The following is a 25,605-nucleotide window of genomic DNA, read 5'->3' as shown; positions in this document are numbered from 1 at the left end:
TAAACTTAACATTTTTCCAACCTCAAAACATGTCTATAAAATCCATTTATAGATGAGAAGATGTATGAATGATCCTTATAAACATGAACCTTATTATAAGGAAAATGTTGCATTTTCTAAAGTTGTGGATGTTGTGTTGGATATACATCATTGGTTTGACAACAGCATGGCTACGGTCCTCTGAACTACAACATCATCAGGAAAGTGCAAATGTATTTCCAAAGAAACATTTTATATCTATTTTCTTTTTTGAAAAGATTTCAAAACATCTAATAAAATGTCAAACTTTTCCTGGTCATGCTCAAGACATTTGCCTGATTTTCATTAGGCTATCACTGAAGTGTGAACTGTAACATTTTACATTTCAGCTTTAAATGCAGACAGTTAAATGAAGAGTCTTTAGTAGGAAAGAAAAAAACATTTATTGGGGCCACCTCCTTGGTTCGAGGATGTTTTTTTTCCCAGTTATTATGCTGACTTCCTTGACATGTGTCTCAAACCATTTGTCTTTTCTTCCCCATTTGTTACCATTGTAGCATATTATCATTAACTGGGATCCAATGTCAGAGCGACAGTGGGTGTTTTAATTATTAATTCGCTGTGTCCTTAGACAAGCGGACGATCTCGGGGCACCACCCAGCCCTAAATTTGTTATACGGTCAGGCAGGGAATACCGTAATAAGACAATGATATTTGTCTAATAACAGATAACCATCAGTCTCAAAATACGCTTACTGTAAGTTCTCGTCAGAGGGAACAAATACTTCTCAAAGATCGATCACGCTACCACGACTTCTTAAAATATAACACACTTTATTAAAAACCACACCAGTTAAAATCACCAGGCACAAATGAAATTAATAATGTAAACAAGAAATAGTGTCAGCAAGCATCAAATACTGAATTAGCCAAGATGAGAGAGAGAGTATGGAAGCTCGAGCCGAGCCAACAACAAAAATATAAAATAAAATTATTAAAGGCAAAGTTATGTAAGCAGCTTACATAACACACACAACTAGAAAGGTTGGAAAGCTGGCAAGTCTAATGAAGTTAACTAACTATGTCAGGGTAGACTATCAGGCGGGTACCGGGGGAATGGATTTAAAAAGGGCAGCTTCTGCTAAGACACCAGCTGGATCGGAGACAGTGGAATAATGGGTCGGCCTTACTTCAGCGCCTTGGTGGTCGAGAACCCGAACCTCGGGTCCAGTGGGCAAGGATTCAGTGGTTGTCCTGATACTTGTCCAAAGGGGACCTCCACAGAAGTCAGGAGCTCGCCTAGAACCGCCTGGTTCGACGTCTGAAGCTGGACCCAACTCTGATTGGAATCCACAGGTCGCAGGTGCCGGCAAAGTCCTGGGATCAGCTGGAGCAGTAACGTTCGGGTCGTCCATGCGTTACTGGTCACAGTCTTTGTGGGTCGGGAGAGCAGCTTCGATGGTGTGTCAGAAGCAAAAATTGTTCAGCCAAAATTGGATGAGTTTTCTGGTGTTAAGCAGTCGAGCAAGCAAGCTTACTTAATAAAAACAAACATGATGCCAGACGGACAAAAACACGACTAAAGCAAACATCAAAGGAAAATGGAAAAAAAAAACAAAAAACAAGAGAGAAACAAAAGAAAACAGGAGAGAAAAAAACAAGAGAGGAAAAAACAAGAGCAGAAAAAAAGACAAAAAGGTAAAAGAGCGAAAAAAATGAAGAATATGAAGGAGTTCCGGGAAGACCCGCAGTTAAATTTACCGGCGCTCTGGGGCGGACTTTAGATTATCCAATCAGAGCGCAGGGGTCAGGACATGGGGTCTGAAAGTTTGGTCAAAATACTAAATTCTTGGGGAATTAAACTTAACATTTTTCCAACCTCAAAACATGTCTATAAAATCCATTTATAGATGAGAAGAAGTATGAATGATCCTTATAAACATGAACCTTAAAACAGTTTTGCTGCTGTGAAAAGCGGAAAAGGTTTATTAACAGGTACAAGGCATTTCAAATAAACTTCATGATTTTCATTTTCCACAGACCTGGTTGGTCAAGAAATCATTTCCACACAACAAGTTCTTACTTTGAGTCAGGGTCGTTAATAACAACAGCATATAATGTTAATCACGGTGTATTTAATCAGCCTGAAATGCATATCTCAACCTGTTCGAGGGTGTCTGCTAGATGGCGCCATTGCTCCATCCAAGGAATCGCAGAAATTAACTAACTTGCTAACTTCTGTGGATTTCACATCTGAAAAACGGTTAAAGTCTTGGATTAATTTAGAAAGTAGGAAGAGTCCATTTATCCAGGTGTGCTGAGGATACTACCAGTATTTTATACAGTTTAGAATTCAGAGCTTCAAGGTTCTGCTCTGGAATTTGGTCTTTGTGTGCTGTGGATACAGAAGGGACCTCCTGGGGTGATGGACAACAGGCTCTTACCAGGGTCCAACTTCAAAAGGGTGCCACAGTCTGTCTGTGTAGACATTTCCTACCAGGAACAACATAAAACCAGCAGGGTTCCTGGTTTAAAGTGGAGGTCTGTTTACCCTGATTGAGATGGATCTGATTTTTAGGGCTTTCATTGAGCTCTGTTTTGGAGATGTGTGGATGGACCTCCTCAGATAAGAACTTCCTGAGTTCTTATCTGATTCAGGGGTTAACTCTGCCTTGGGGGGTTGCTACAGTAGAATTGTTAGAAAACATTCTTGATGTGGGAGTTAACCCTGAGCTCAGAGTCAAATATGACTCAGAGGTTTCTCACTTGTTCTCGTGGTTTTAATTTTAATTATTCATTTTCATATGTTTCTAACTTTCTTTCATAATGATTTTTTAAATAAAAGTTTTCAAATTAAAATTCCCCATGGCCTGTAGTAGCTATTGATCTGAAAGGTTATGCCATTTAGTCACTGACTTTTCTACGACGGAGTATTAGGGCCACAATGAGAAAAAAAAAATAGTGTCAGATTATTGTTTTTTCCTCTGCTTTACTAGAGAATAAAGTCAAAAAAGCCAGTAAAAGCCAGTCTGATAGTAATTCTTTTCTCGTCTCATTCTCTGTCACGTTCTCTCTTTCTTTTCTATTTTCTATTTCTCTTTCTTATATTTAGTTGTTAGTGTTTGATGGAGTGCCGTAAACCAAAACGCAGCTGTCATGTGTTGCCTTGGGCTGAAAAAAGGTGGTGAAGTGCAGTTTTTAAGCCTCAGGATGCTGCAGGGCAACAATAGCTCCAGGAATATGCATAATCAAATGAGTCAGAATTTGTCATGATGTGGTGGTTTGTGTTTTTCCTTAGTTCAGGTTTCCTGTTTTATTTTGTAGTTTTTCCTGTTTGGTTCCCTTGTTTGTTGTTTAGCTTTATTGATTTCCTGTTCATTGAGTTCACCTGTTTCTGGTTTGGTTCCCCAGTGTATTTATACCCCTCAGTTTTAGTTCTTGGTTGCTGGATCATTTTGTTGTACTTTGCCTTGGTTAAGATTAAAAGCCGTGTGCAACCTGCATCCCAGTTCCCTCATCTCTGCATTTGGGTCCACACCTTCCACTTCCCCACTGCCCCTGTGACAGAATTACAGTTTTGTTGGACACTTCTGTTGATTTTAAAAACTAAACCTGAAGCTTCAGTCAAAGTTGAAGTTACTGCAATCCTACCAGGCAGTGTTCAACAGAACAGCGGAATTGCTCACAGCTGTACAATATCACAATAGATTTTCGGCATTGCTGTAAAAATATTGTGCAGAAGAATATGGGTCAAGTTCAAAACTCTGAATGCAATTTATTCATTATTTTCTGCTTAGTGACATATTGAATTATTGTTTATGCTGCTGTCAGTATTTAAAAAAAAAAAGAGGAGAAAAAAAAAACATGTTGTGTCAACAGTTTCAGTCTACAAATTGTCATAAAGGCAGACGTTCTGTTGGCTTTTTTTAATTGTAAAAAGCCACAACTGTTTCTGTGCTGTTAGCGGCCATTTATTGAGAGAAATTATTTTTATTTAAAAACTGCTTCGTTATTTTAATTAGCAGATAGTTTGCCATGAAAACTGTCTGTTTTGTTTTATTTCTCAGTTCAGTCTCATTACAGCATTATTACCTCCATTAGGGAGATTATGCTCTTTGTCTGAGTTTATTATAATTCTTTTCACCTGTGGGCAGGTTTTTGTGATTGTTTCCTTCGAATGGGTCTTGGTCTAACTTAGGTTCCAGAATGATAAAGAAAATTTGTGGACACAGGAATTTTTAAAAGGAATCTTCACAATCTAGGTGGAAATGAGCTGCTTGGTGGAGGTTTTGCTTCTTCAAATGCTTTTCAGTTTTTTGGTTTGGTATAGGTCTCTCAGAAAATGTTTCAAAAAGTTCTCTGCTGTATTTTTATTTTGAAAGAAAATTGCACATTTCTTTAAAATTATAACCATGTGAATTTCAGTAAATTCAGTAACTCCATTCTCATATACTTTTTATAATCTATATGTGACATGTATATGGACATCATCATAACTTCTCTGTCTGACTTGAATTTATTTAAATGGTTTCTTAAATTTAAAGAAGTGTTTTGTTTTGCTTTGTTTTTTAATCATAAATGTGAGGATATGTAAAGCCTTTAAAATGACCTGTAGATACTGTATATATGTGTTAAAAATCAGTCCACTCCACTGAAATTATAACAAGCAGTCTGCAAGTCAGGAATGCCCATATTGGAACTACCCAACTAGTCATCGTATATGACCCATTTTCCACTCCCAGAAGTGGCCTTTGCAGGATTTTTTTTGAGTGGAAGACACTTGGAAATGTTCCTCAGAGATTTGATATCATTAAAAAAGAAAATAAATATCTTCCAGCACAGTAGAGTGATTGGCACTTCCACTGTGACAATAAAGACTGGAGCAACACAATAAAAAAAAAAAAAGTCCTTCTGGTTTTAGAGCTTTTGATGTGGAAAGAAGCCATAAAACCACCCTCTAACTCAGTGAGTCATGTTACATTTGCCTCTGTGGCCTATAAGCACACAGTGTGTAGTTTATAGCCTGCAGATACAGAAGAAAAGTACCACTTCATTGTAATTGTTCTGCATGTAGTGTGAAATCCATAGAATTATAGTTCCATGCAACTTTAGTGTTTAGTTTGTTCAAATTTTAGATGCATAGCTTTGTGCTTGGAAGTAACATTTGAAGAAGGGATCTCATCATTATACCTTGCTGTTTCTAATTAATTTTATATTGTAAGAGACTTAAACTATACAGTTCTTTTTTGTTCAGGAATTACATGAAGTTGACTTTGAATGTCAAAAAGCAGCACTAAAAGTGTTTATGTGTGTGTGAATCCAATATCACATAAGACTAATTTTTTTTAGGTCTGAAAAGTGATTGGTTGTTGTGCATTATGTTAACCCTTTATAGGGCACTCAAAATTAGAAATTTTAACCTAAAATTGTCCTGGTATGTACCAAGACCTCCATTCTGTTGTTACAGTAACAAAAATATGGTTTCATCCTGAATATGAAAGAAAACAAAATTATCAAAAATAGTCACTTGCCCCATAAACGGGTTAATCTGAAGCATTGTTTTTGGGTCTTGGGTGATTTACCAAAGTTGTTGGGAAATTAGTCTGGATAAGAACAGATATATAAACTGCAAACATATGAACAAAACGTTTTCATAACTGTTTCCTTGCTAGCTGCATGTGCTGGAAATATTCTGCTGCATGACTTGACGTGATGCAGTAAGCATAAATGTGAAGGCAAAAGTAGGTTTTCTATGACCTCTTTAGTTGTGTCCCAATCCACAGTCTCCATCTTAAAGGCTGCACTTGAAGGCAGCAACAGTATAATGGAGGCAGTCTCATTTCAAAGGCTCCCTGAAATGAGACCTTCAAATGTTTCCTACTTATGAAATCTCCACCCAGTGGATTTACTGTAACCCCAGCCTTACAGGGCCTATTACCATGTTACCCATATCCATATTTATATTGATATCCTTTTAAATTTGAATACTAGGCTTCATTTAACAAAAAAAAAAAGAAAAAAAGAAATACAATCATTAAAATTTCAAGTAAATTAATTGGCTTAGTTACATGATGTAAGCACGACCCTGGACCTACTGCAGCTCAGCTGTCTTCTTACAACAAAATCCTTCAAATCCTCAACTGGCTGCATTAACATGCACAGCACCGTGCTAATACTTGGGACCTTACACTGAGTAATCTGCCATGTAAAAGGCATTTTATGATACATTTAACCCATATAAGCTGATATTCAGAGAGAATAATAATCAAATAAAGCTATGGGAAGTATCATGGGCTTACTTGCATTATGTAGACATCATGTATATCATCATGTGTATATATATATATATATATATATATATATATATATATATATATATATATATATATATATGAGAGAGAGAGAGAGAGAGAGCGAGAGAGAGAGATTTATATATACATACCTTAATTGCACCATGGCATTTTACCAGTTATTGCAGCATGTGGTGACACACACTGCCTATAAGTTTATAGTTGCAAGGTCTGAATTGAATGCCTTTTATTATTATTATATTTTATTTATTTGTTCATTTAGTATTTATGCATAGGTGTCTTGTTTTGGGCTTGTAACAAGGGGAATGGTTGAGAGCCTATGCAAATTTTACAACACTATCTGGGGAAAATTCACCCCCAGTAAGTTTCACTATTATGGACACGTCCACTGAATTTTAGCAGAGGAATAACATGGATAGACTGAAAATGGGCACAAAACCATTGTGACCATTTACAGCATTGGGATGAAGTGAGAAGCTTACACGTTGTGTTGCGTCTTGTTGCAATTGTTGTTCATGAAACAAATACTTTGTTGAAAAAATTAAGCTGGTGCATATAGCTAGTGGCTTGAAGGGATAAGATGAACCACTAATCTGTTCTGGAGCAGGTCATATTCTGATCAAGAGAACAAATATAAAAGCACCACCTGGCCAGACAGGTGGCCTGCCCATTTTTAAAAGACCCTGTCAATGTTAGTGTGCTGTTTGTGAAAGGACTATTAAGGAGCGGGAGTTTTTAGGGATAGGTTCAAATCCTTTGAAGTCTCCAATGACATCTTATATATATATTAAAAAAAAATCATTGCATGCCATGTGCTACATTTGTCAAGTTAGGGCTGCAAAAAATTTAAAATTCCATTGATTTCCTCCAAAAAACAGAGGCAGTGTGAAGCCATAAAGCCTTGCTACTGACCACTTCGAATATGATTTTGTATTTGTTCTTGATTTGCCCCAAAGTCTGTTTGGGCTCACTAACGTTACACGCGAAATAATGAGGCTAATGAAAGTGGTAGCACACGAAATGACTACAGAACCAAGAATTTATGGAAGGCACAACTATTCATGCCGTCCCAGAAAGAAATTAATATTCCAACACAAAAGGCGCTCACATGAGGAAGTGCTGAGCTTCAAAGGAACTCAAAGAAAAATATAAAAGAAAGGAACGGGACTTCCTGAAATGTCTCTGCCACAGTGAAGTGAAGCTGAATGATCAGATCACTGTCCTATTGTATTGTCTGATGAATTATATAATCTCACAGATTTAGGCATTAACAGTCTGCTATTTTCTGTCAGCATTACTTCCTGGCTGTTGTCACGGCAACTGTGTCGCTGTTGGCCTGGATGATGTGTTTGAATTCATACTTTTAAAGAGCAATAATTGGCTGTTCCTCTATGGTAATGTAGGTTGCTCCTCAAGGTTTCATGTCTGTGATTGGTCAGACACAGCAAACACCACCACACTTTTCCTGCTTCACAGTACTTCTAGTCAGCAGTCTGTATCCTCTTTTAAATATATTCTTAAAACTTACTATTATCTGAGAACCTTTCCTGGTTTTTAGCATACTACTAATTAAATTTGCTGTTTTATTTGCTTTTCTACTATTTTAAAGTTTTTTTTCCCCTAATGCTGTGTGAAACATTTTGTAACATTTTTTTTAAATAAATGCAAATTTTTAAAAAAATGTTATTGTTATTAAAACATGATCAAGTTTATAGCATTCAAGCAAATATGGCAGAGATTAGGGAAACTACGTCGATAATTACAACCTATTCAATACTTATTTGAATACATGAAAGACAGTGAAAAGACCATGGAAGCAGAGCTGCCTGACTTCCCTCATATTTTTTTAAGGGTTCTTCAAGAGAACAAATGAATATTCTTATTATCATGAGATGATAAGGGTAATTTTCTCATGAGAACAGCAATATTTGTCATATTGTCTCGAAAAAAACAAACTCTGTTTTCTCAAGGTCATCAAATAATTGGTGTCAATTTTAAACCTAATTTCCTCCATCAAAATAGATGCCACAACTGCTGGGGAGGACTTAAGGGTAAGTCATGGCATAGTGACTATTAAAAGATAATTGAGCAACCACACAAATATCGTAATGGTCTTGGGCCTTCTTTTTTATCTGACCTGTTTTTAAAGTATGAGCCCTCACGGACCCTGAGGTCCTCAGGTACTGGCCTTTTAGTTCTTCCTAAAGTTTGTACCAAAACATATGGCGAGGCCACATTTCAGTATTACTACCGTCGTCATGTTGGGAGTGTCATGCGCATCGTCTTGTCCGGAAAAAAAAAATATGGGCAAAGAGGTGGAGCTGAGAGGGGGGCCATGAGCGTCATGGCGGATGATTGACATCGAGCGAACTCTGAGCTTTCTGGAGCTAAAAGCTAACCAAGCTAACCCCGAGATAATGGGAGCTAACCAGCTAACGGAGGTAAGCGGGCTAAAGCTAAGTCACGTTATTAACCAGCTAAAAACCGCGGTTGTTCTACCTTCTTCTGACTTGAAGCCGGAGATCGGTACCTGTCAATCAAAAGGACACGCCCCTAAATATGCCAAACTCTGAGATTAAATTACTTTAAAACGGGCGAGTTAGAAAAAAAAAAAAATCACTCTCCCCACAGTTGTCATGAAGGTAAACCTGACTTATAAACCAAAAATGGATCTTTGAACCAGGCTGTAAACATGTTTATTTCTGTCTGAAGTTGGCTTTTTTAACACGGGAGTCTATGGGGATTTGCTCTGTTTTGCAGCCAGCCCCTAGCGGAAGAAGTGGGAACTGCAGTTTTATGCTCTTCCGCATAGGCTTCACTTTTAACCACCAGAGTTTGTCGCTTGATACAAACAGCTACTCTTGCTTGTTTTTTTGTGTGTGCACGTATTTCTGATACTTTGGCTTTAGCTTACAGGAACTCATGATGTTTGTCAGCTCCATTTTCCTGTAATAGCCATAGATTGTTCTCTGCTTACTGTTGTTACTGTACAGAAGTAGTAGCTGGTGTTTGTTTTGGTGCAGGGGCCATTGCCTTCTCTCTCTCCCCTTTATTTTCCTTGTTCTGTGGTTTTTTTGTGGGTTTTTTTGTTGTTTTGGTTTTTTTTTTTTGTTTTTTTTACAGTTAATCCTTTTTTTGCCCCCTCCAGTCAGGTCCAGTAAGATTATGTAAATTTAGAAATAAACAATTGATGAAAGAAAAGAAATAACTTTAAAAATGATTAAGAGGAACCTCATAACCATATAGCTCTCTTTGGAAAAGGAAGTTTGCTGCACAACGCAGTAGTCAGACCATCGTTCTGCTTGCTATAATGCTGGACACCAGCACTGGTTGGTGGATAGTTTTTTGTTTTAATGCATTGACAAAAACTTTCTCGGCACAATATTATAAAAATGTTCCTACAAGGATGAAGGGTAAATTCAAGGAACAAAAAGATAACGAAGGCCCTTCAAGCCATACAGTACATATATAAAATTGGGCAATGATCAAATGGTCAAAACAGGAAGGCAATTCATATATTTAACACTCTGGTCTCTGGTTGTTCTTTTTAAAGTACTCTATAAATAAGTTTAATCTGATGACCAAACCAAAGCCATTAGATCGCCATCTTGGTATTCTTGCAATACGCCCACAGAGGTGGGAGTGGCAAAACCTTTAAAAGTCTGCTATGGAAACTTAGGCAGTGATTTTACCTGTGCATGATAACCATTTATCTTTTAGTTTGTTTTCATCATTGTACATTACACACTGCCTTTAATTCCCAAAAACAAAATTGAAGGTATGCAGAAACAGGCGGTAACAAAGACTAAGAAAATGAACCAGCAACGAGTAACAGAAACTAAGGGGTATAAATACACAGGAACAAAACGAGACACAGGTGAAGTGAATAAACTAAACGAGACCAGGTGAACTAATGAACAGGAAACCACACATGAGGGAACTAAGCAAGGAAAACAACAAACTAAAACAGGAAACCAGAATGAAGATAAACACATGAAACGTCAAATCATGACACTCATGTCACTTTACTTATTTGTACACTCAGCTTTAGCTTATTTGGTTATTATTCCAAGAGAAAACTGGCCATGAATATTTTCATTGGGAGGACCCTTCTTTTGTTGTCTCCAACACAAGCCAAGTTGGTGTAGCAACCTCCCAAGGCCGAATTAACCCCCAAATCATATAAGAACTCAGGAAGTTCTTATCTGAGGAGGTCCATCCACACATCTCCAAAACAGAGCTCAATGAAAGCCCTAAAAATCAGATCCATCTCAATCCGGGTAGACAGACCTCCACTTTAAACCAGGCACCCTGCTGGTTTTATCTTGTTCCTGGTAGGAAATGTCTACACAGACAGACTGTGGCACCCTTTTGAAGTTGGACCCTGGTAAGAGCCTGTTGTCCATCACCCCAGGAGGTCCCTTCTGTATCCACAGCACACAAAGACCAAATTCCAGAGCAGAACCTTGAAGCTCTGAATTCTAAACTGTATAAAATACTGGTAGTATCCTCAGCACACCTGGATAAATGGACTCTTCTTCCTTTCTAAATTAATCCAAGACTTTAACCGTTTTTCAGATGTGAAATCCACAGAAGTTAGCAAGTTAGTTAATTTCTGCGATTCCTTGGATGGAGCAATGGCACCATCTAGCAGACACCCTCGAACAGGTTGAGATATGCATTTCAGGCTGATTAAATACACCGTGATTAACATTATATGCTGTTGTTATTAAGGACTCTGACTCAAAGTAAGAACTTGTTGTGTGGAAATGAAGGTCCGTGGAAAGTGAAAATCATGAGGTGTATTTGAAATGCCTTGTACCTGTTAATAAACCTTTTCCGCTTTTCACAGCAGCAAAACTGTTTTAAGGTTCATGTTTATAAGGATCATTCATACTTCTTCTCATCTATAAATGGATTTTATAGACATGTTTTGAGGTTGGAAAAATTCATTCATTCATTCATTCATTTTCTGAACCGCTTATTCCAATCCAGGGTCGCGGGGAAGCTGGAGCCCATCCCAGCCGGCCCCGGGCGACAGGCAGGGCACACCCTGGACAGCTCGCCAGTCCATCGCAGGGCCACACAGAGAGACAAACAACCACACTCACGCTCACACTCATTCCTAGGGGCAATTTAAAGTGACCAATTAACCTATCATGCATGTGTTTGGATGGTGGGAGGAAGCTGGAGTACCCAGAGAGAACCCACGCATACACGGGGAGAACATGCAAACTCCACACAGAAAGGCCACTGACCAAACCAGCCAAGGATCGAACCAGCAACCTTCTTGCTGTGAGGCCACAGTGCTAACCACTGTGCCACCGTGCAGCCCCTGGTTGGAAAAATGTTAAGTTTAATTCCCCAAGAATTTAGTATTTTGACCAAACTTTCAGACCCCATGTCCTGACCCCTGCGCTCTGATTGGATAATCTAAAGTCCGCCACAGAGCGCCGTTTAATTTAACTGCGGGTCTTCCCGGAACTCCTTCATATTCTTCTTTTTTTTTTGCTCTTTTACCTTTTTGTCTTTTTTTCTGCTCTTGTTTTTTCCTCTCTTGTTTTTTTCTCTCCTGTTTTCTTTTGTTTCTCTCTTGTTTTTTGTTTTTTTTTTCCATTTTCCTTTGATGTTTGCTTTAGTCGTGTTTTTGTCCGTCTGGCATCATGTTTGTTTTTATTAAGTAAGCTTGCTTGCTCGACTGCTTAACACCAGAAAACTCATCCAATTCTGGCTGAACAATTTTTGCTTCTGACACACCATCGAAGCTGCTCTCCCGACCCACAAAGACTGTGACCAGTAACGCATGGACGACCCGAACGTTACTGCTCCAGCTGATCCCAGGACTTTGCCGGCACCTGCGACCCGTGGATTCCAATCGGAGTTGGGTCCAGCTTCAGATGTCGAACCAGGCGGTTCTAGGCGAGCTCCTGACTTCTGTGGAGGTCCCCTTTGGACAAGTATCAGGACAACCACTGAATCCTTGCCCACTGGACCCGAGGTTCGGGTTCTCGACCACCAAGGCGCTGAAGTAAGGCCGACCCATTATTCCACTGTCTCCGATCCAGCTGGTGTCTTAGCAGAAGCTGCCCTTTTTAAATCCATTCCCCCGGTACCCGCCTGATAGTCTACCCTGACATAGTTAGTTAACTTCATTAGACTTGCCAGCTTTCCAACCTTTCTAGTTGTGTGTGTTATGTAAGCTGCTTACATAACTTTACCTTTAATAATTTTATTTTATATTTTTGTTGTTGGCTCGGCTCGAGCTTCCATACTCTCTCTCTCATCTTGGCTAATTCAGTATTTGATGCTTGCTGACACTATTTCTTGTTTACATTATTAATTTCATTTGTGCCTGGTGATTTTAACTGGTGTGGTTTTTAATAAAGTGTGTTATATTTTAAGAAGTCGTGGTAGCGTGATCGATCTTTGAGAAGTATTTGTTCCCTCTGACGAGAACTTACAGTAAGCGTATTTTGAGACTGATGGTTATCTGTTATTAGACAAATATCATTGTCTTATTACGGTATTCCCTGCCTGACCGTATAACAAATTTAGGGCTGGGTGGTGCCCCGAGATCGTCCGCTTGTCTAAGGACACAGCGAATTAATAATTAAAACACCCACTGTCGCTCTGACATTGGATCCCAGTTAATGATAATATGCTACAATGGTAACAAATGGGGAAGAAAAGACAAATGGTTTGAGACACATGTCAAGGAAGTCAGCATAATAACTGGGAAAAAAAACATCCTCGAACCAAGGAGGTGGCCCCAATAAATGTTTTTTTCTTTCCTACTAAAGACTCTTCATTTAACTGTCTGCATTTAAAGCTGAAATGTAAAATGTTACAGTTCACACTTCAGTGATAGCCTAATGAAAATCAGGCAAATGTCTTGAGCATGACCAGGAAAAGTTTGACATTTTATTAGATGTTTTGAAATCTTTTCAAAAAAGAAAATAGATATAAAATGTTTCTTTGGAAATACATTTGCACTTTCCTGATGATGTTGTAGTTCAGAGGACCGTAGCCATGCTGTTGTCAAACCAATGATGTATATCCAACACAACATCCACAACTTTAGAAAATGCAACATTTTCCTTATTGTGGAAAGCCTAAGCCACTTTTTGGTTGGATACTCGAATATGGTCTTAGAAACCTCCAATAATTTCATCCTGATCTCATTTTTCTGTACTGGCTGTGACTCCTTTTGACACATTGAAACTTGAAAGCGCTACTTTGCATATTTGCTCAAGAAGCAGCTCTCACTTCTTTCTTCCTCGATTTACAGAAATTCAAAGTTTTTTTAGGTTCTTTCACTGCTATTGAGCTCCACACGTAGTACTGCACAAGCGCCTCTTCATAAAGTATTTCAGTGGCAGCTCTGTGGGTGGGACACAACTCCCATGGCTTATCTGTGGGTAAAAGAAAGCAGAAATAGGGTATTTTATTTAAATTGAGCTAAAACATTCATTTGTCCATTTATTTTCCAGCTACTAGCAGGCATGTCCAACAACAAAAAACTATTTTAAAGATAGTTTCAGATTATTTATTCTTCTTCATGTACTATTGACAACAGTATGAGAATTTGAATGTCATGGACACCTTTTGCCATCACATGCTGATGAACTATGGTACCAACAGCTCTTGAAAATCTAAATTAGGTCATATACAAATACATTTATGTGAGGGAAAAACAGAAACAGCCTCTATGTGCAGCTCGTACATCAGTGCAACTGTTGAAGCCATAAATGTCTGGGAGAGGATATATGATCTAGTTTTGTGAGGGTAATGTGAGGAAGGGCTGCAAAGAGAGGAGATGTCCAGAATATACTGTAGCTAGCGATCTCATTTGGGATTTAGAAACAGACCGCTCTGGGACTGCGAGCTGCATAGCTCACCTTCCACTCTTATGAACAAGGAATGCAGTGTGTGTGGGTTGAATTAAAAACTGCTTTCTGAAAGTGTGTGTTTTTCTCGCAGGCCATGGTTTAGCCTGCTCTTTTTACAAGCATGAGTGGTGTAATAATTAAGAGAGGCCTGGCCCTGCAGCCCCGGTCAGTGTGTCTATTACTGCTTCAAGCTGTGAGTTATGTCTGTGTCTGTGGACTAAAATAAGCACTGATTTAATAAGCCAGGAGACAATTTATCATTTTACTTTTCTATTTCACTGTTATTTACAAAATTATGTTCAATTATGTTCAAGAAAAAGAGGTTTATTTCAAAATAGACCACAAGTTATTCCCCAGTTTTGTTATTTTTTTCTTGATTAAAATGCTTTCATGAACACATCTAATTTTTCATTTCAAATCTTTTTTTTTTGAACATTTGATATTGGTGCTGCAAACAGTGTGAGGTTAGATCTCCATTCCTGCATCAATAACATCTTTTAAATAATTCTGCTGCACTTTCACTCAATTGGCTTTAGCTCGTTCAAAAATCTGTTTCCCACATAGCTGCTAACTCACGACTAAACTTGAATATGAATGAAGCAAAACTCTTCAGTATAGTTAATGGTTATGCAGTCCCTGTGCAAACACAGATATTTTCACTTATTCTCTCATTCTAGCTGATTAGATCACTGTGTAAAGTTGAGTGAAAGCTAAAGTGAGATGAAAATGGGGTCACCACTCTGCACATAGCCTATCAGTAACAATGATCTAAGTGTAATTTATTTCCCTCCAATATACAACAGGGCTGGGGAGATGTACATTAAATACAGGAACTGAACTCTAAAAATTTGTGTATCTATTTTTTAATTATACACTTTTCTATTTTCATCATTGCCATGGAGCATAAATCATCATAAAACAAAAAGGGTGTCATGGTTGTGATATTGTTTATCCTGTACAAAATTATCAGAAATCTGCATTGAAAAAGTCAATGCAAGTTTGATTCATCTGTCAAATATCATGGGGATTCTAACAAAGGCACTTTTTTGTCAAAAGACCAAGATTCAAGTTAAATGAACCACAGAATTATGGTTGGCTGCTTTTTAAGACCATTGTGTCAGAGCACTCTGTTTAGAAAATCTAGCTAAATGCTATTCATAATATGGCTATCACAGATTAAGTTTATTCATTTATTTATTTTCTTAATCACTTAGTCAAATTAAGGGCCACAGGGAAGTTGGAGCCTATCCCAGCAATCATTGGGTGATTGCCAGGATAGGTTGCCTAGATAGGTTGCCATGGAGAATAAATAATCAATTAAAATATAAATACGTTGCCAGGCCATGTTTACTTGCTGCTATCAGCGGCATTAAGAAGCGTAATGGTTGAAAAAAAAAAGAAAAAGAATTCCCTTATCTGTTTGTATTCCTTGGTGGGGGTGCAAAGTAGTGCATTCCTGAGGGCATTAAACAGCATCCATGGTTTATCCATGGACATGATCAGAACAGCTCATAATCCGCATCTGTCTCAGGGAAGTTTTCACCACATACAAGAAGACTAACCCAAAAAATGTCATTGTAGTTTGAGAAAGAGCTAATATTTAGATATTCATGCTGTGCCCACATAACATGGTCCATATTGCCACAGTGTTGCAGACCAGCCTCCCTGTTAACCGACAACAGACAGTGTTACTATATATTAGGAGACTAAAATAGGCATGTTTTCCTGTTGAGAAGTAAAGAACTTCTCAGTACAGTAATAGTCCTGGGCTTGTAGCTGTAGACACTTGCAACTTATATGTACAGTTCCCCTTTTTTTTTTTTTTTAAAATGCATTTAATAGACTTTTAAAAGAATATTTTGTGAACTTTGAAGATATTTGTAACCATGCAGACTAACATACTAACTATGTATGAAGCTAGATGAGTTCCATTCAGAAAACATGTTTATTAGACTAAGAAAAAAGGATTAAAGAACTCAACTGGCACTTGTTTGCAGAGGAGACTTTGCAGAATAACTGCTGCTAACCTTACCTCTACAATGTACAACATGCAAAAATTGTTTGAAGTTTAGTTTATGTGTTTCAGTCACAAATAATTCATTTCTTTATATATAAGGCAATCAACAACTGAGACCAAAAGAGGCAGAAGCAAATATGTGTATGCCTACATAGGTAAACATTTACATCAAATGGATTACTGCATGTCGTCACAGTGGACCTAAATGATAGCATGAGTAGAATAGCATGCATGTTTCGAGTCCCAATCAGTTTGTTTTCACATTTAAGGTAGGACTGACCATGGGCATTTTCCCAGAGGGCTGACATGTTTTTTTGGGCCAACACAGTTTATTTTTTGGTCCTACTGGTCCATAAAACTGAGTTGATCAGCGACCCAACAAACGATGGCCCATCCTGCTCAGTTTTTTCAACATCTCCCCTTTTATTGTGTTCCCTGTGCCAGAACAGCCCAGTTAATTCATCTAAGTGGATAGCAGTACATTCATTCCTGACCACCGGCCTAATAAGCATGTTGATCTGTGGTTTATTGGGTCTGTTCTTACCTGACACCTAACTTAACCAATCAGAATGGGGCAAAAATAGAAATTCATCATTTCTAAATAATTGCTATGTGAATAACTAGAGGTGTAATTTCATCTGGAGTATAACATGATGTAACACACTGCCTCCATGTTGATCTCCAGCCCCTTGTTTCATTCATGCAAATTGCCACTGACACCCCAGTATTAAAGCCCTCCATATAAAAGGCTACAGCCAGTAAGCAATAGCAGTATTTATTTTTGAAGCAAATGGCAAAGAGCAGTATGAGACATTCACCTAAAGATGATCAGGATCCAACATTACCACAAAATAAAACTGTTGTTGGTAACGATGTTGTTTAGTGTTTCTGCATTATGGATGAGCCTGAAATAACCTTGGTGAAATAAGAAAGATGTGCTAGGTAAATGTTGTATTTAGCCAAGTTGGTGAACTGTCTGTGTTCCAGAGGCTGTAGTATTTGCAGTCAATATTCACTTTACGGTTGCTCCCATAAAGTCTGGTGGTGGAGGGTCCTGCATGTTACGGCTAAGGTGTGGCCCCTCACCTGCTTTAATCTGAGTGGTTGCCATGGCAACAGCCTCTGTGGATGAGGATCTGACTTCTGTCATGTATGGATCTGAAATATATGTTTCATCACATTCGCATCAAGCCAGATATTTCCTACTTTAATTTTGATGTATTTTTATCTACATTAAGTTTGTGGGGGGACAAAACGTTGGGGAGCAGTGTGTGAAATAAAATTAGTGTGTTTTTAATATTCTATGTTGTAAATTTTGGTGTGTTTTCTTTAATATTCTTTTTTTAAAAGTGTGCAAAAACTTTGTGTTGCTTTTGGCATGAAAGTGCTTTATAAAGTTTGATTTCATCGATTGGAATCAGTAACCCATGAACTGCAGCTATTTACATCTACAATCTATTTATGCGATGATCTGATATTTTTCTAACTTTTATTAGCAGATTTTAGTCCAGCACATCTCATGCCATCCAGCAGTCTCCAGGTAGATGTTGGCTGACAGACTGACCCAACAATGGGGGCAACAACTGGAACACAGCTGTCATCATGGACTTTCCACCCTCACAGGTTTGTCTTTTTTTCCATTTAATTTTACATACATTCATTCATTATCTTAACCACCAGCTGGAGCCTATCCCAGCAGTCTTTGGGCGAAAGGCAGGGTACACCCTGGACAGCTCGCCAGTCCATCGCACAACCACTCACGCATACACTCACACCTATGATTTAGAGTAAATAACCTCTAAATTGTAGGTGTGAGTAACCAATTTATTACACAGAGGGGGTAAGCCAGAGTATATGAAGAGAACCCAAGCATACATGGGGCGAACATGCAAACTCCACACAGAAACTGTCCAAATCTCACCCCCAGCTGAACCACATCCAGAACCACAAGATGCCACATTTAACCACATTTAACCCAGAAAACTCAGCTACTGTGTTCACAGTATCATTAATGTAGAAAAGACCCTCCCACTCAGCTACTTCTGCCTAGAGACTGATGACTCTTATACAGCAACCAATCAGAATTCACCTTCAGCCCCATGGCCTGGTTGTGGCTGTATTTATGTGAGAGGAGAGATACAGAGTGAGCGGAGAGACCGCAATAAGTTATATTACGTTTTCAGTTGTTTGTTTCCTATCTCGGACTCTCAGGGTGTTTCGGTGGGATGGGTGTGTACATAAAACGTAAGTTGTATGTTCAGTTCGTTGTAATGGAGAAGAAATGTTTCTTCTTATGTATCTCAACCAGCTAATTTTATCATCAGTGTCTGTGTGCCCAGTAGTTGATATGTGATGCAGTTAGCCTCCAACACTTATCACTGATCCATCCGGGTGCATTTTTGGTGCGTATGTAGTGCCGGTTTTTGTTTGTATTTTTAGTTTATTTCAGTATATAGAAGTTGTTGCTCATTTACTCTGTTATAGGTATGTGCCTCATTGGTTGTATACCTGTATAGTCAGGTGTTCCTTCTTTTTTCTGTATTTTCCTCGAACTGCGCACATATAATCGAAACCTAGAATATGAGCACCTTGAATAAATCTTAGAAGAGAAGACATCTTGTTCAGTCCTTTCTTTGGTACTCCTTGCAGTGGGTCAGATTCATACAGCACCCACTAGTTTCTACAATTAACGAAGAGTTAAAAAGATAATTTTCATTTTATTACATTAAAAATGAGCATTGATTTTATTTCTGTACACTAATAAAGACATTGTGTATTAATGAGCTGTTATTTTTTACTTCAGCTTTACATTTATATTCAAAAGTCAGATGCAGAAATGTGTATATGATAAAGTTGTGTATTTACTTTAATTCAATTACTTTTGTCCTAAGTGACTGCAGTAAAGTTACTGTTTGTTATATAAAATGGCAAGAACACATATAATCACCTTTTACAGTTATTTGCCATTTGATTAGCTTTATTTCTGAATTTTTTGGATCGAGAAGAGAAACTTGCACTTCATTTCCTCCAATAGGTAAATACACAATCAGGTACACAATCCTGCTTATAAATGTTTCTTGGTTTTGTAATTAAAAAGCATTTAAACAGACAGGTCCCTTGCCAGGATGTTGGATCATACACGGGGGAGTTAGGAGCTGTTCATCCTTCTGAGCACCTGAGAAATGAAAAAGATCTGTCCCTGTTCTACTTCTATTAGCAAAATTTCCACATGTGCAGCTTAACAGAGAATATAATTTGAACAACATATAAGATGGTAGGTGATGCTGCATATATAAAACACGGGTCTACATAGGTCAGCAGGAAGCCTCATCAGGATGTTGCAGCCAAACCGTGATGCTTCATTTATACAAGATATTTAATTTTTATGTTATTTATCTGTACAGTAACATGGTCACACGGTGGCTAAATAAACCAGAGATTGCTCATGTGGAAATCACATTTTCCAGACTCCTGGCTAAAACAGCACATCTAAATAGATAAATTAATTAAGATAAATACTAATGGTAAATAAAACCTGAAGTAAACACGCTGCTTTGTTCAGTTCCATGTTGTTAAAATGTGTGCGTGCTTATCTGGCTGCCAGTAAGTTTGGTGTGGCATGTAGTATAAGTTTGTTAGGGAAATATGATGCAGGGGTCAACATTACTTCATTTTTTACATATCGAACTTCAGATTTTTTAAAAAGTACATTCACAGTTTAAAAATCCATCACAGAATAAAATTGAGACGTATCAACATGAACGACATGCCTCATTGTCAACATGCTATCGGATCATGCTACAGGCAAGGTCAGCAGACAATATGATGACTTTACCATTCAGAGACATTTTGTTATAAACGTGCTCCTTCCACCATCTCAGTTTCTTCTCTCACAGGCTCAGAGTCAGAGAGGTTCAAACATAAATGGTTGAATTCAGAAAGCTGCTGCTGTCACATTACCTTGCTGTCACTAACTGTTGTTTTTAGTGTCGGACGCACTGGGCGTGCCCCCCTTCCAGCTCTGAACTTCCAGCAATCAATCAGCGCGCACCTCATTAACATCATTTAAACTAACATCTGTGTTTATCAAAATCTTGCATAAAATCTCACAACAAAAATTTATCATGAATAAATTGTTTAAACAAGCACTTTTTAAACATGTTCTGGTTTCATAAGTTCTCAAACAATTATTTAAAAACATTAGAGGACAGTGGACCCATGAAAAGACCAGGTTATGACTCCTTTAACATCACTTTTGTGACCCTTTAACATAGCAGGTAAGCCTGAAACAGTTTGCAAAGAAAAACATTTAAAACATTTTTGCAGCGTTACCTGTAGAGTAGATGTTTTCCTAAAGCATTTTCATTTGTTGCTTAAAATTCTTTTCACAACTTGATTGCAGTCAGATTAAATGCTCCAACACAAAAATAAAAATGCAGTCACCTGTGGAAGGAACAGAACTGAAAAAACACCATCCAATCATTTTAACCAGCCCACACAATGATTGAATGGCAAGATGGCTATCAAACCTAACTGCCAATTGAAATAATGTTGGGAAATTAATTTAAAGGTTTAGCTTTACAGACATTGTATCCCACTCTCTGTTGCGAGACTGGTTCTCTTCTCCTGGAGTGAACCACAGAGTGGATTGACCTATCATCTGTATTGTCATTGTACAATAAAATTGATTGCAATTCCCTGCAGCACAAATTAAAAATCTGAATAAAAGCTAGATTTCTATAGACAAGATTACAGATTAGATAACAAATATATAAAAAGATATTTGTGTGTAGAAACCTAAATCATAGAATAAATATTCAGTGTTTATGTAAATGTTTAATTACATTTTTTTTTTAACTTGTCCTGTCCAGCATCATGACAGCAGAATGTTGGTCTAGCTGCCATATTGTGCTGAAAAAATTATGGCTTGATCATTCTTTATTATTATAATATTTATATTTTGGATATGTTTTTGTCATTTATGTTTATGACCACTGGATCAGACCAGAGAGACAGTAGAGGGAAAAGGTAGAAAAATGGAGCGAAAGAAGAGAAAAGTGGAGAGCAAAACAAAAATATAAAACAAACCACAACAGCATTAAATCCTTCTCAGTGAATTTCAGTGAAAAAACATAACAAACATCATGAAGATCACCTGTGGAAGAAAAACTGTAAAAACCATGAACAACTACTAATAAAACAAGTGTATTGTGTGGGTGTCTAAGTGCTGGGGTGGGGGTGCATGTTTGTGTCTGTACATTTGTGTGAAGGGGTGTGCATTTGTACTAGTGTGTACTAAACTTGCCCTCCCAAGGATCAGGGACGGACCAAATGGGCTCAGTCCCAGACAACTAGCAGCCAACACAAAGAAGTGAGCGGAGAATGTCCACCACAAGGACGGCCATACGCCAGCCCAGAAGGATGCAGAGGTGGTCAGAGCCAGCCTCCCAGAGAGCACAGGTTGCAGGGGGCACAAGGCAGCAGCACCCTAAGCATGAGTCAGGGACAAAACCCAGGACCCTGACAGGTTGAGCCCAATGCTCAGGAGCACATAGCCAGTCCAGACGGCCATCCACCATGGGCCAGTGCACAAGCCCGTGTCCCTCCCAAGAACCCCAGAGACAACAATGTCAGTCAATCCCCCACGTCCCTGTAAAGCTTGCACCCCAGACCCCACCCAAGCCACCTCAACCCCCAACTTCATACTTCTCCCAGCCAACCCGTCCTTCCCATCTTCCCATCCAAACCACCATCATTCCCCAGGTTCCTAATCTCATCCAGCCCACAGGCTCAATCCCCATCAACCTCTAAGGAAGCAGCCCAAGCAAGCCAGACAGTTGCAACAGACAACCATGCACATCCCCACCTCATCCACCTTGTCCAGTATTCAAAATGGACACCCATACAGAACCTTCTCACCATGCCCCTTGAGAGACACCCCCAGTGGACAAAAGGATGACGAGTCCCAAATCCACACCGCCCCGATATATTACATAACATGCCCCCAAAAAAGTTGTTTGTGTATTGTATTTTTCATGCTTTCATGTCTAGTGTTAAAACTGAGAAGTGAGTCGCCACCGGGTTTAGTAAACCGGGTTTAAATACTGAAACAGACGCACACTCATACCACATCAACGCACTAACCTGATATAAGAAAACCATAAACAACGTGCATTCATGTGTTTCCATCGTGACAAATCAAAGTGGAAGAATAGCTTAAAAACTGCAAATGCTCCCCTTCAAAATATTGCCTCCTCACTTCTTCATCATTGCCATTCTTTCTCTTCAAGGTTGAGCTAAAAGCTTCCTCTGAATCCTGCAACACAAGGCCATGTGAGATTAACAGTCTGTGTGAGTGTGTGCGTGTGTGTGCATATCCTCTCACCTAACATTTTTTACACTTACAGAATATGTAAATACATTAGAGTGCAAACGTACAATTTTTATGTTTAAAGTCCACAGGGTACACGAATATAACCTACTTAAAAATAATAACATTCCAACTTAATCATTTAGAAAAAAAATGTTTAATTATATCCATGAAAAGAGATAGGAATTTGCTAAAGAAAAAAGCAAATATCACATTTCTGTTACTTTCATAAGTGTGTAAACTTTTGTTGTCTGCATGTTGTCTGAGCCATCATGGTGTAGCTATAACTGCATTACAAAGTGCAACATATGCAGTACCAATAATTAGTTGTGCTCATTTAGCCTTCCCTTGCCTCTGTCTCTTTAATGTGATTATCAAGTAGAGCAAGGAGGTAACATTTAATATAGGTTCCTTTAATGAAAATATAGCCTGTTGTTTACTTATCTAACTTTTACAGTAACCATCCTAAGTAACACAAAAAACAACAAGAGGTATGTGATATAAAACTCATTAAATATCAACAGCAGTGGCAATAGAACTTATATAAGACACAGGTTTGCTTTTGGATTCTGCTATCAATTACCATTTCATCAAATATGTTCAACCCTTAGAGATTTGTTCATGAATTTTCTATGGCGCCTTGTCCAATTCAGGACCATGGGCAAGCTGGAGCTTAGATCCTTATGGAGACACCGAACAGATGCAAAAAATTGAAATATTAATTTTGTGCTTATCAAGTCATTGCTGCTGCTTGCTCTTAAACTGAAAAGAATTTATATGAATGCCAGGACCTTGTAGTAAATCTTATTTTGTCACAGACTGCTGTACCAAAACCATTTAACTAAAGATCCTCCAACTTCTTACACACTGTTGTAAAATATCATGTAAAAACAAATGGCCAGAAATAAATTGTTTGCAGGCAACAGCAAAGAGAAGGCAAATGCACTAAGATTTCAATGTCATACATAAAAAATATATAAAATCCAAGAGTTGGAAGATGAATAAAGGCTAAGAAAGGGCAGGACACTGAAGACCACAGATCACAGAATGTAGTCAGAGTAGAGTGAGCAGTCTTTGAAGAAAGAGGTTTGAATGATCGCAGTGACTGAGCTGATGGGAGGGATGGAACTTAGAACTGCCTGTGAAGAGGGAGCAGTCTGGCAGGGGCTTGGAGGTAAGTGGAGAGCGTGGGGGGTGAGCAGGACTGGAGATGAGAATGAACTGGCGGGCAGATGGCTCTGAGCTGAGCATGCAGGCTGGCTGAGGGAGATTTACAGTTAGTACCAAATAAACACAAAAAACTATGTAAAAACCTAGAATTACAGTTCGAACAATATAGGCTTTGCATTCTAATATATAGGAACTAGATGTAAACAAGAGACTTGAGAAAAACAGAAGAAAGGAAAGATAGAGTAAAAATTGCTAAAGAAGTTGCTTTGTGTTTGTTCTATATTTCTGTAAGAAACACCCCTTTAGAAGTGCATGAACGTACTACACAGACTCAAAAAATAAGTTGTCAAAATAATAAATTTATTATACATCTTGAAACCGCTAATATCCAAATTCCAAATCAAATACTAATACATGAAAATAAATTTGTCTTCTGAAGAGGATGAATAGTTGTGGGCCAAACAACCAAATGTGACAAGAATGTGTTCAGCCTACCAAACAAGAAAGATGTTGCTAGCTAAATGAGACTAGGTGTAATGCATTCCATTTAGCCCAATACTGAGAGAATTAATGGAGAAACTGGGAACACTCAGAAGATCTGGCAGCATTGAGAGGATTGATGGGAAATGGCACATCTGGGGCCAAATTAGCAAAATGAAGATAGCAATAGACCCGAAAAGAAGAATTGTGATTGATGTGTCAGTAATTTCTTCTGGAAAAAATCCTGCAGTACGTTAAGTTAATCTTAACTGCAAAGTCTGGTCCACCGTGTTTCAGGTCTGTTGTTAAGGAAATGGTGAACCACTTCCTACGTTGTCAGTAAGATTTACAGTAGTTATACCCAGTTATGCCCATAAAAAATCGGACAGGATGGTAGTGGGTCAAGTGGTAGAGCTGCATGTCTTGTGACCTGATGGTCTTTAGTTTGAGTCCCACTCCCCTATGCTGCAGCAGCCCCGAGGGGGACACGATTGTTCTCTGAGGCCAGTCCCAAGCCTGGATAAATTCAGAGGGTCAAGTCAGGAAGGGCATCCAGCGTAAAACTTGGGCCAATTCCTCCGTATGATGATTTGCTGTGGCCACCCCTTCAGAGGGACAAGCCGAAAGGGAACAACAACAACAACAACAGTGCCCATGAAAAAACACAGTTACAGCTCTTGGCCACTGCTGTTATACAGAATAACTTGATGACCTTCTCCTTATATAAAACAGCCAGTGGTTCAGGGACTGGCTGGGATTGCTCCTGGTTCTGTCACCTGAAGCCATCATCTGATCCATTGTCTGTTCTCTGACAACCCATTGGCAGGTTTTCAGCCCTCTGGGTCCCAAATCAGCCATTAGTGTCCGAGTGGCTTCATCTTGTCTGCAGTTCGCCTACATCTGTTTAATCTTTTTTAATGAAGTTAAGCAATAGCCGCTTCTTTTGTATACATGTGATTTGTTGAGGCATTTTGCGCTTGTATTGCATTTTTCAGGTAGAAGACACCAGGTCTTAATTTTGTTAAACACATTTTTACTCACCATAATTGTTTTCTATTTAGTAACACAGTAATGAATGTGCTTTATCCTTTTATACTATTGAGGGTAGACAGCAAGGTTTTACTTATTTGCTTCCAAACAAACATTAATCAAAAAGCTTTTTTCTTAATAGTTTTAAGTTAGTTTCTTTACGTTTTGATTCCTTTGTTAAGGGATCTACAATTCAAGTCCTTGACAGCCACTGTTCTACAAGTTTTAGGTGTTGCTGCTTCTAAAACTTGTAGGACAGTGGCTCTTGAGTGCCAGACTTTGAAAACCCTTCATAATTTGATGTGAATAATACCATACCATTTTTGTCTTCTGCTTTTAGAAAGATATTTTCTAGGCAAG

This window comes from Telmatherina bonti (assembly GCF_933228915.1).
Source record: "Telmatherina bonti genome assembly, chromosome: 3".
NCBI lineage: Eukaryota > Metazoa > Chordata > Actinopteri > Atheriniformes > Telmatherinidae > Telmatherina > Telmatherina bonti.
Note: the sequence above shows the minus strand (reverse complement) of the source record.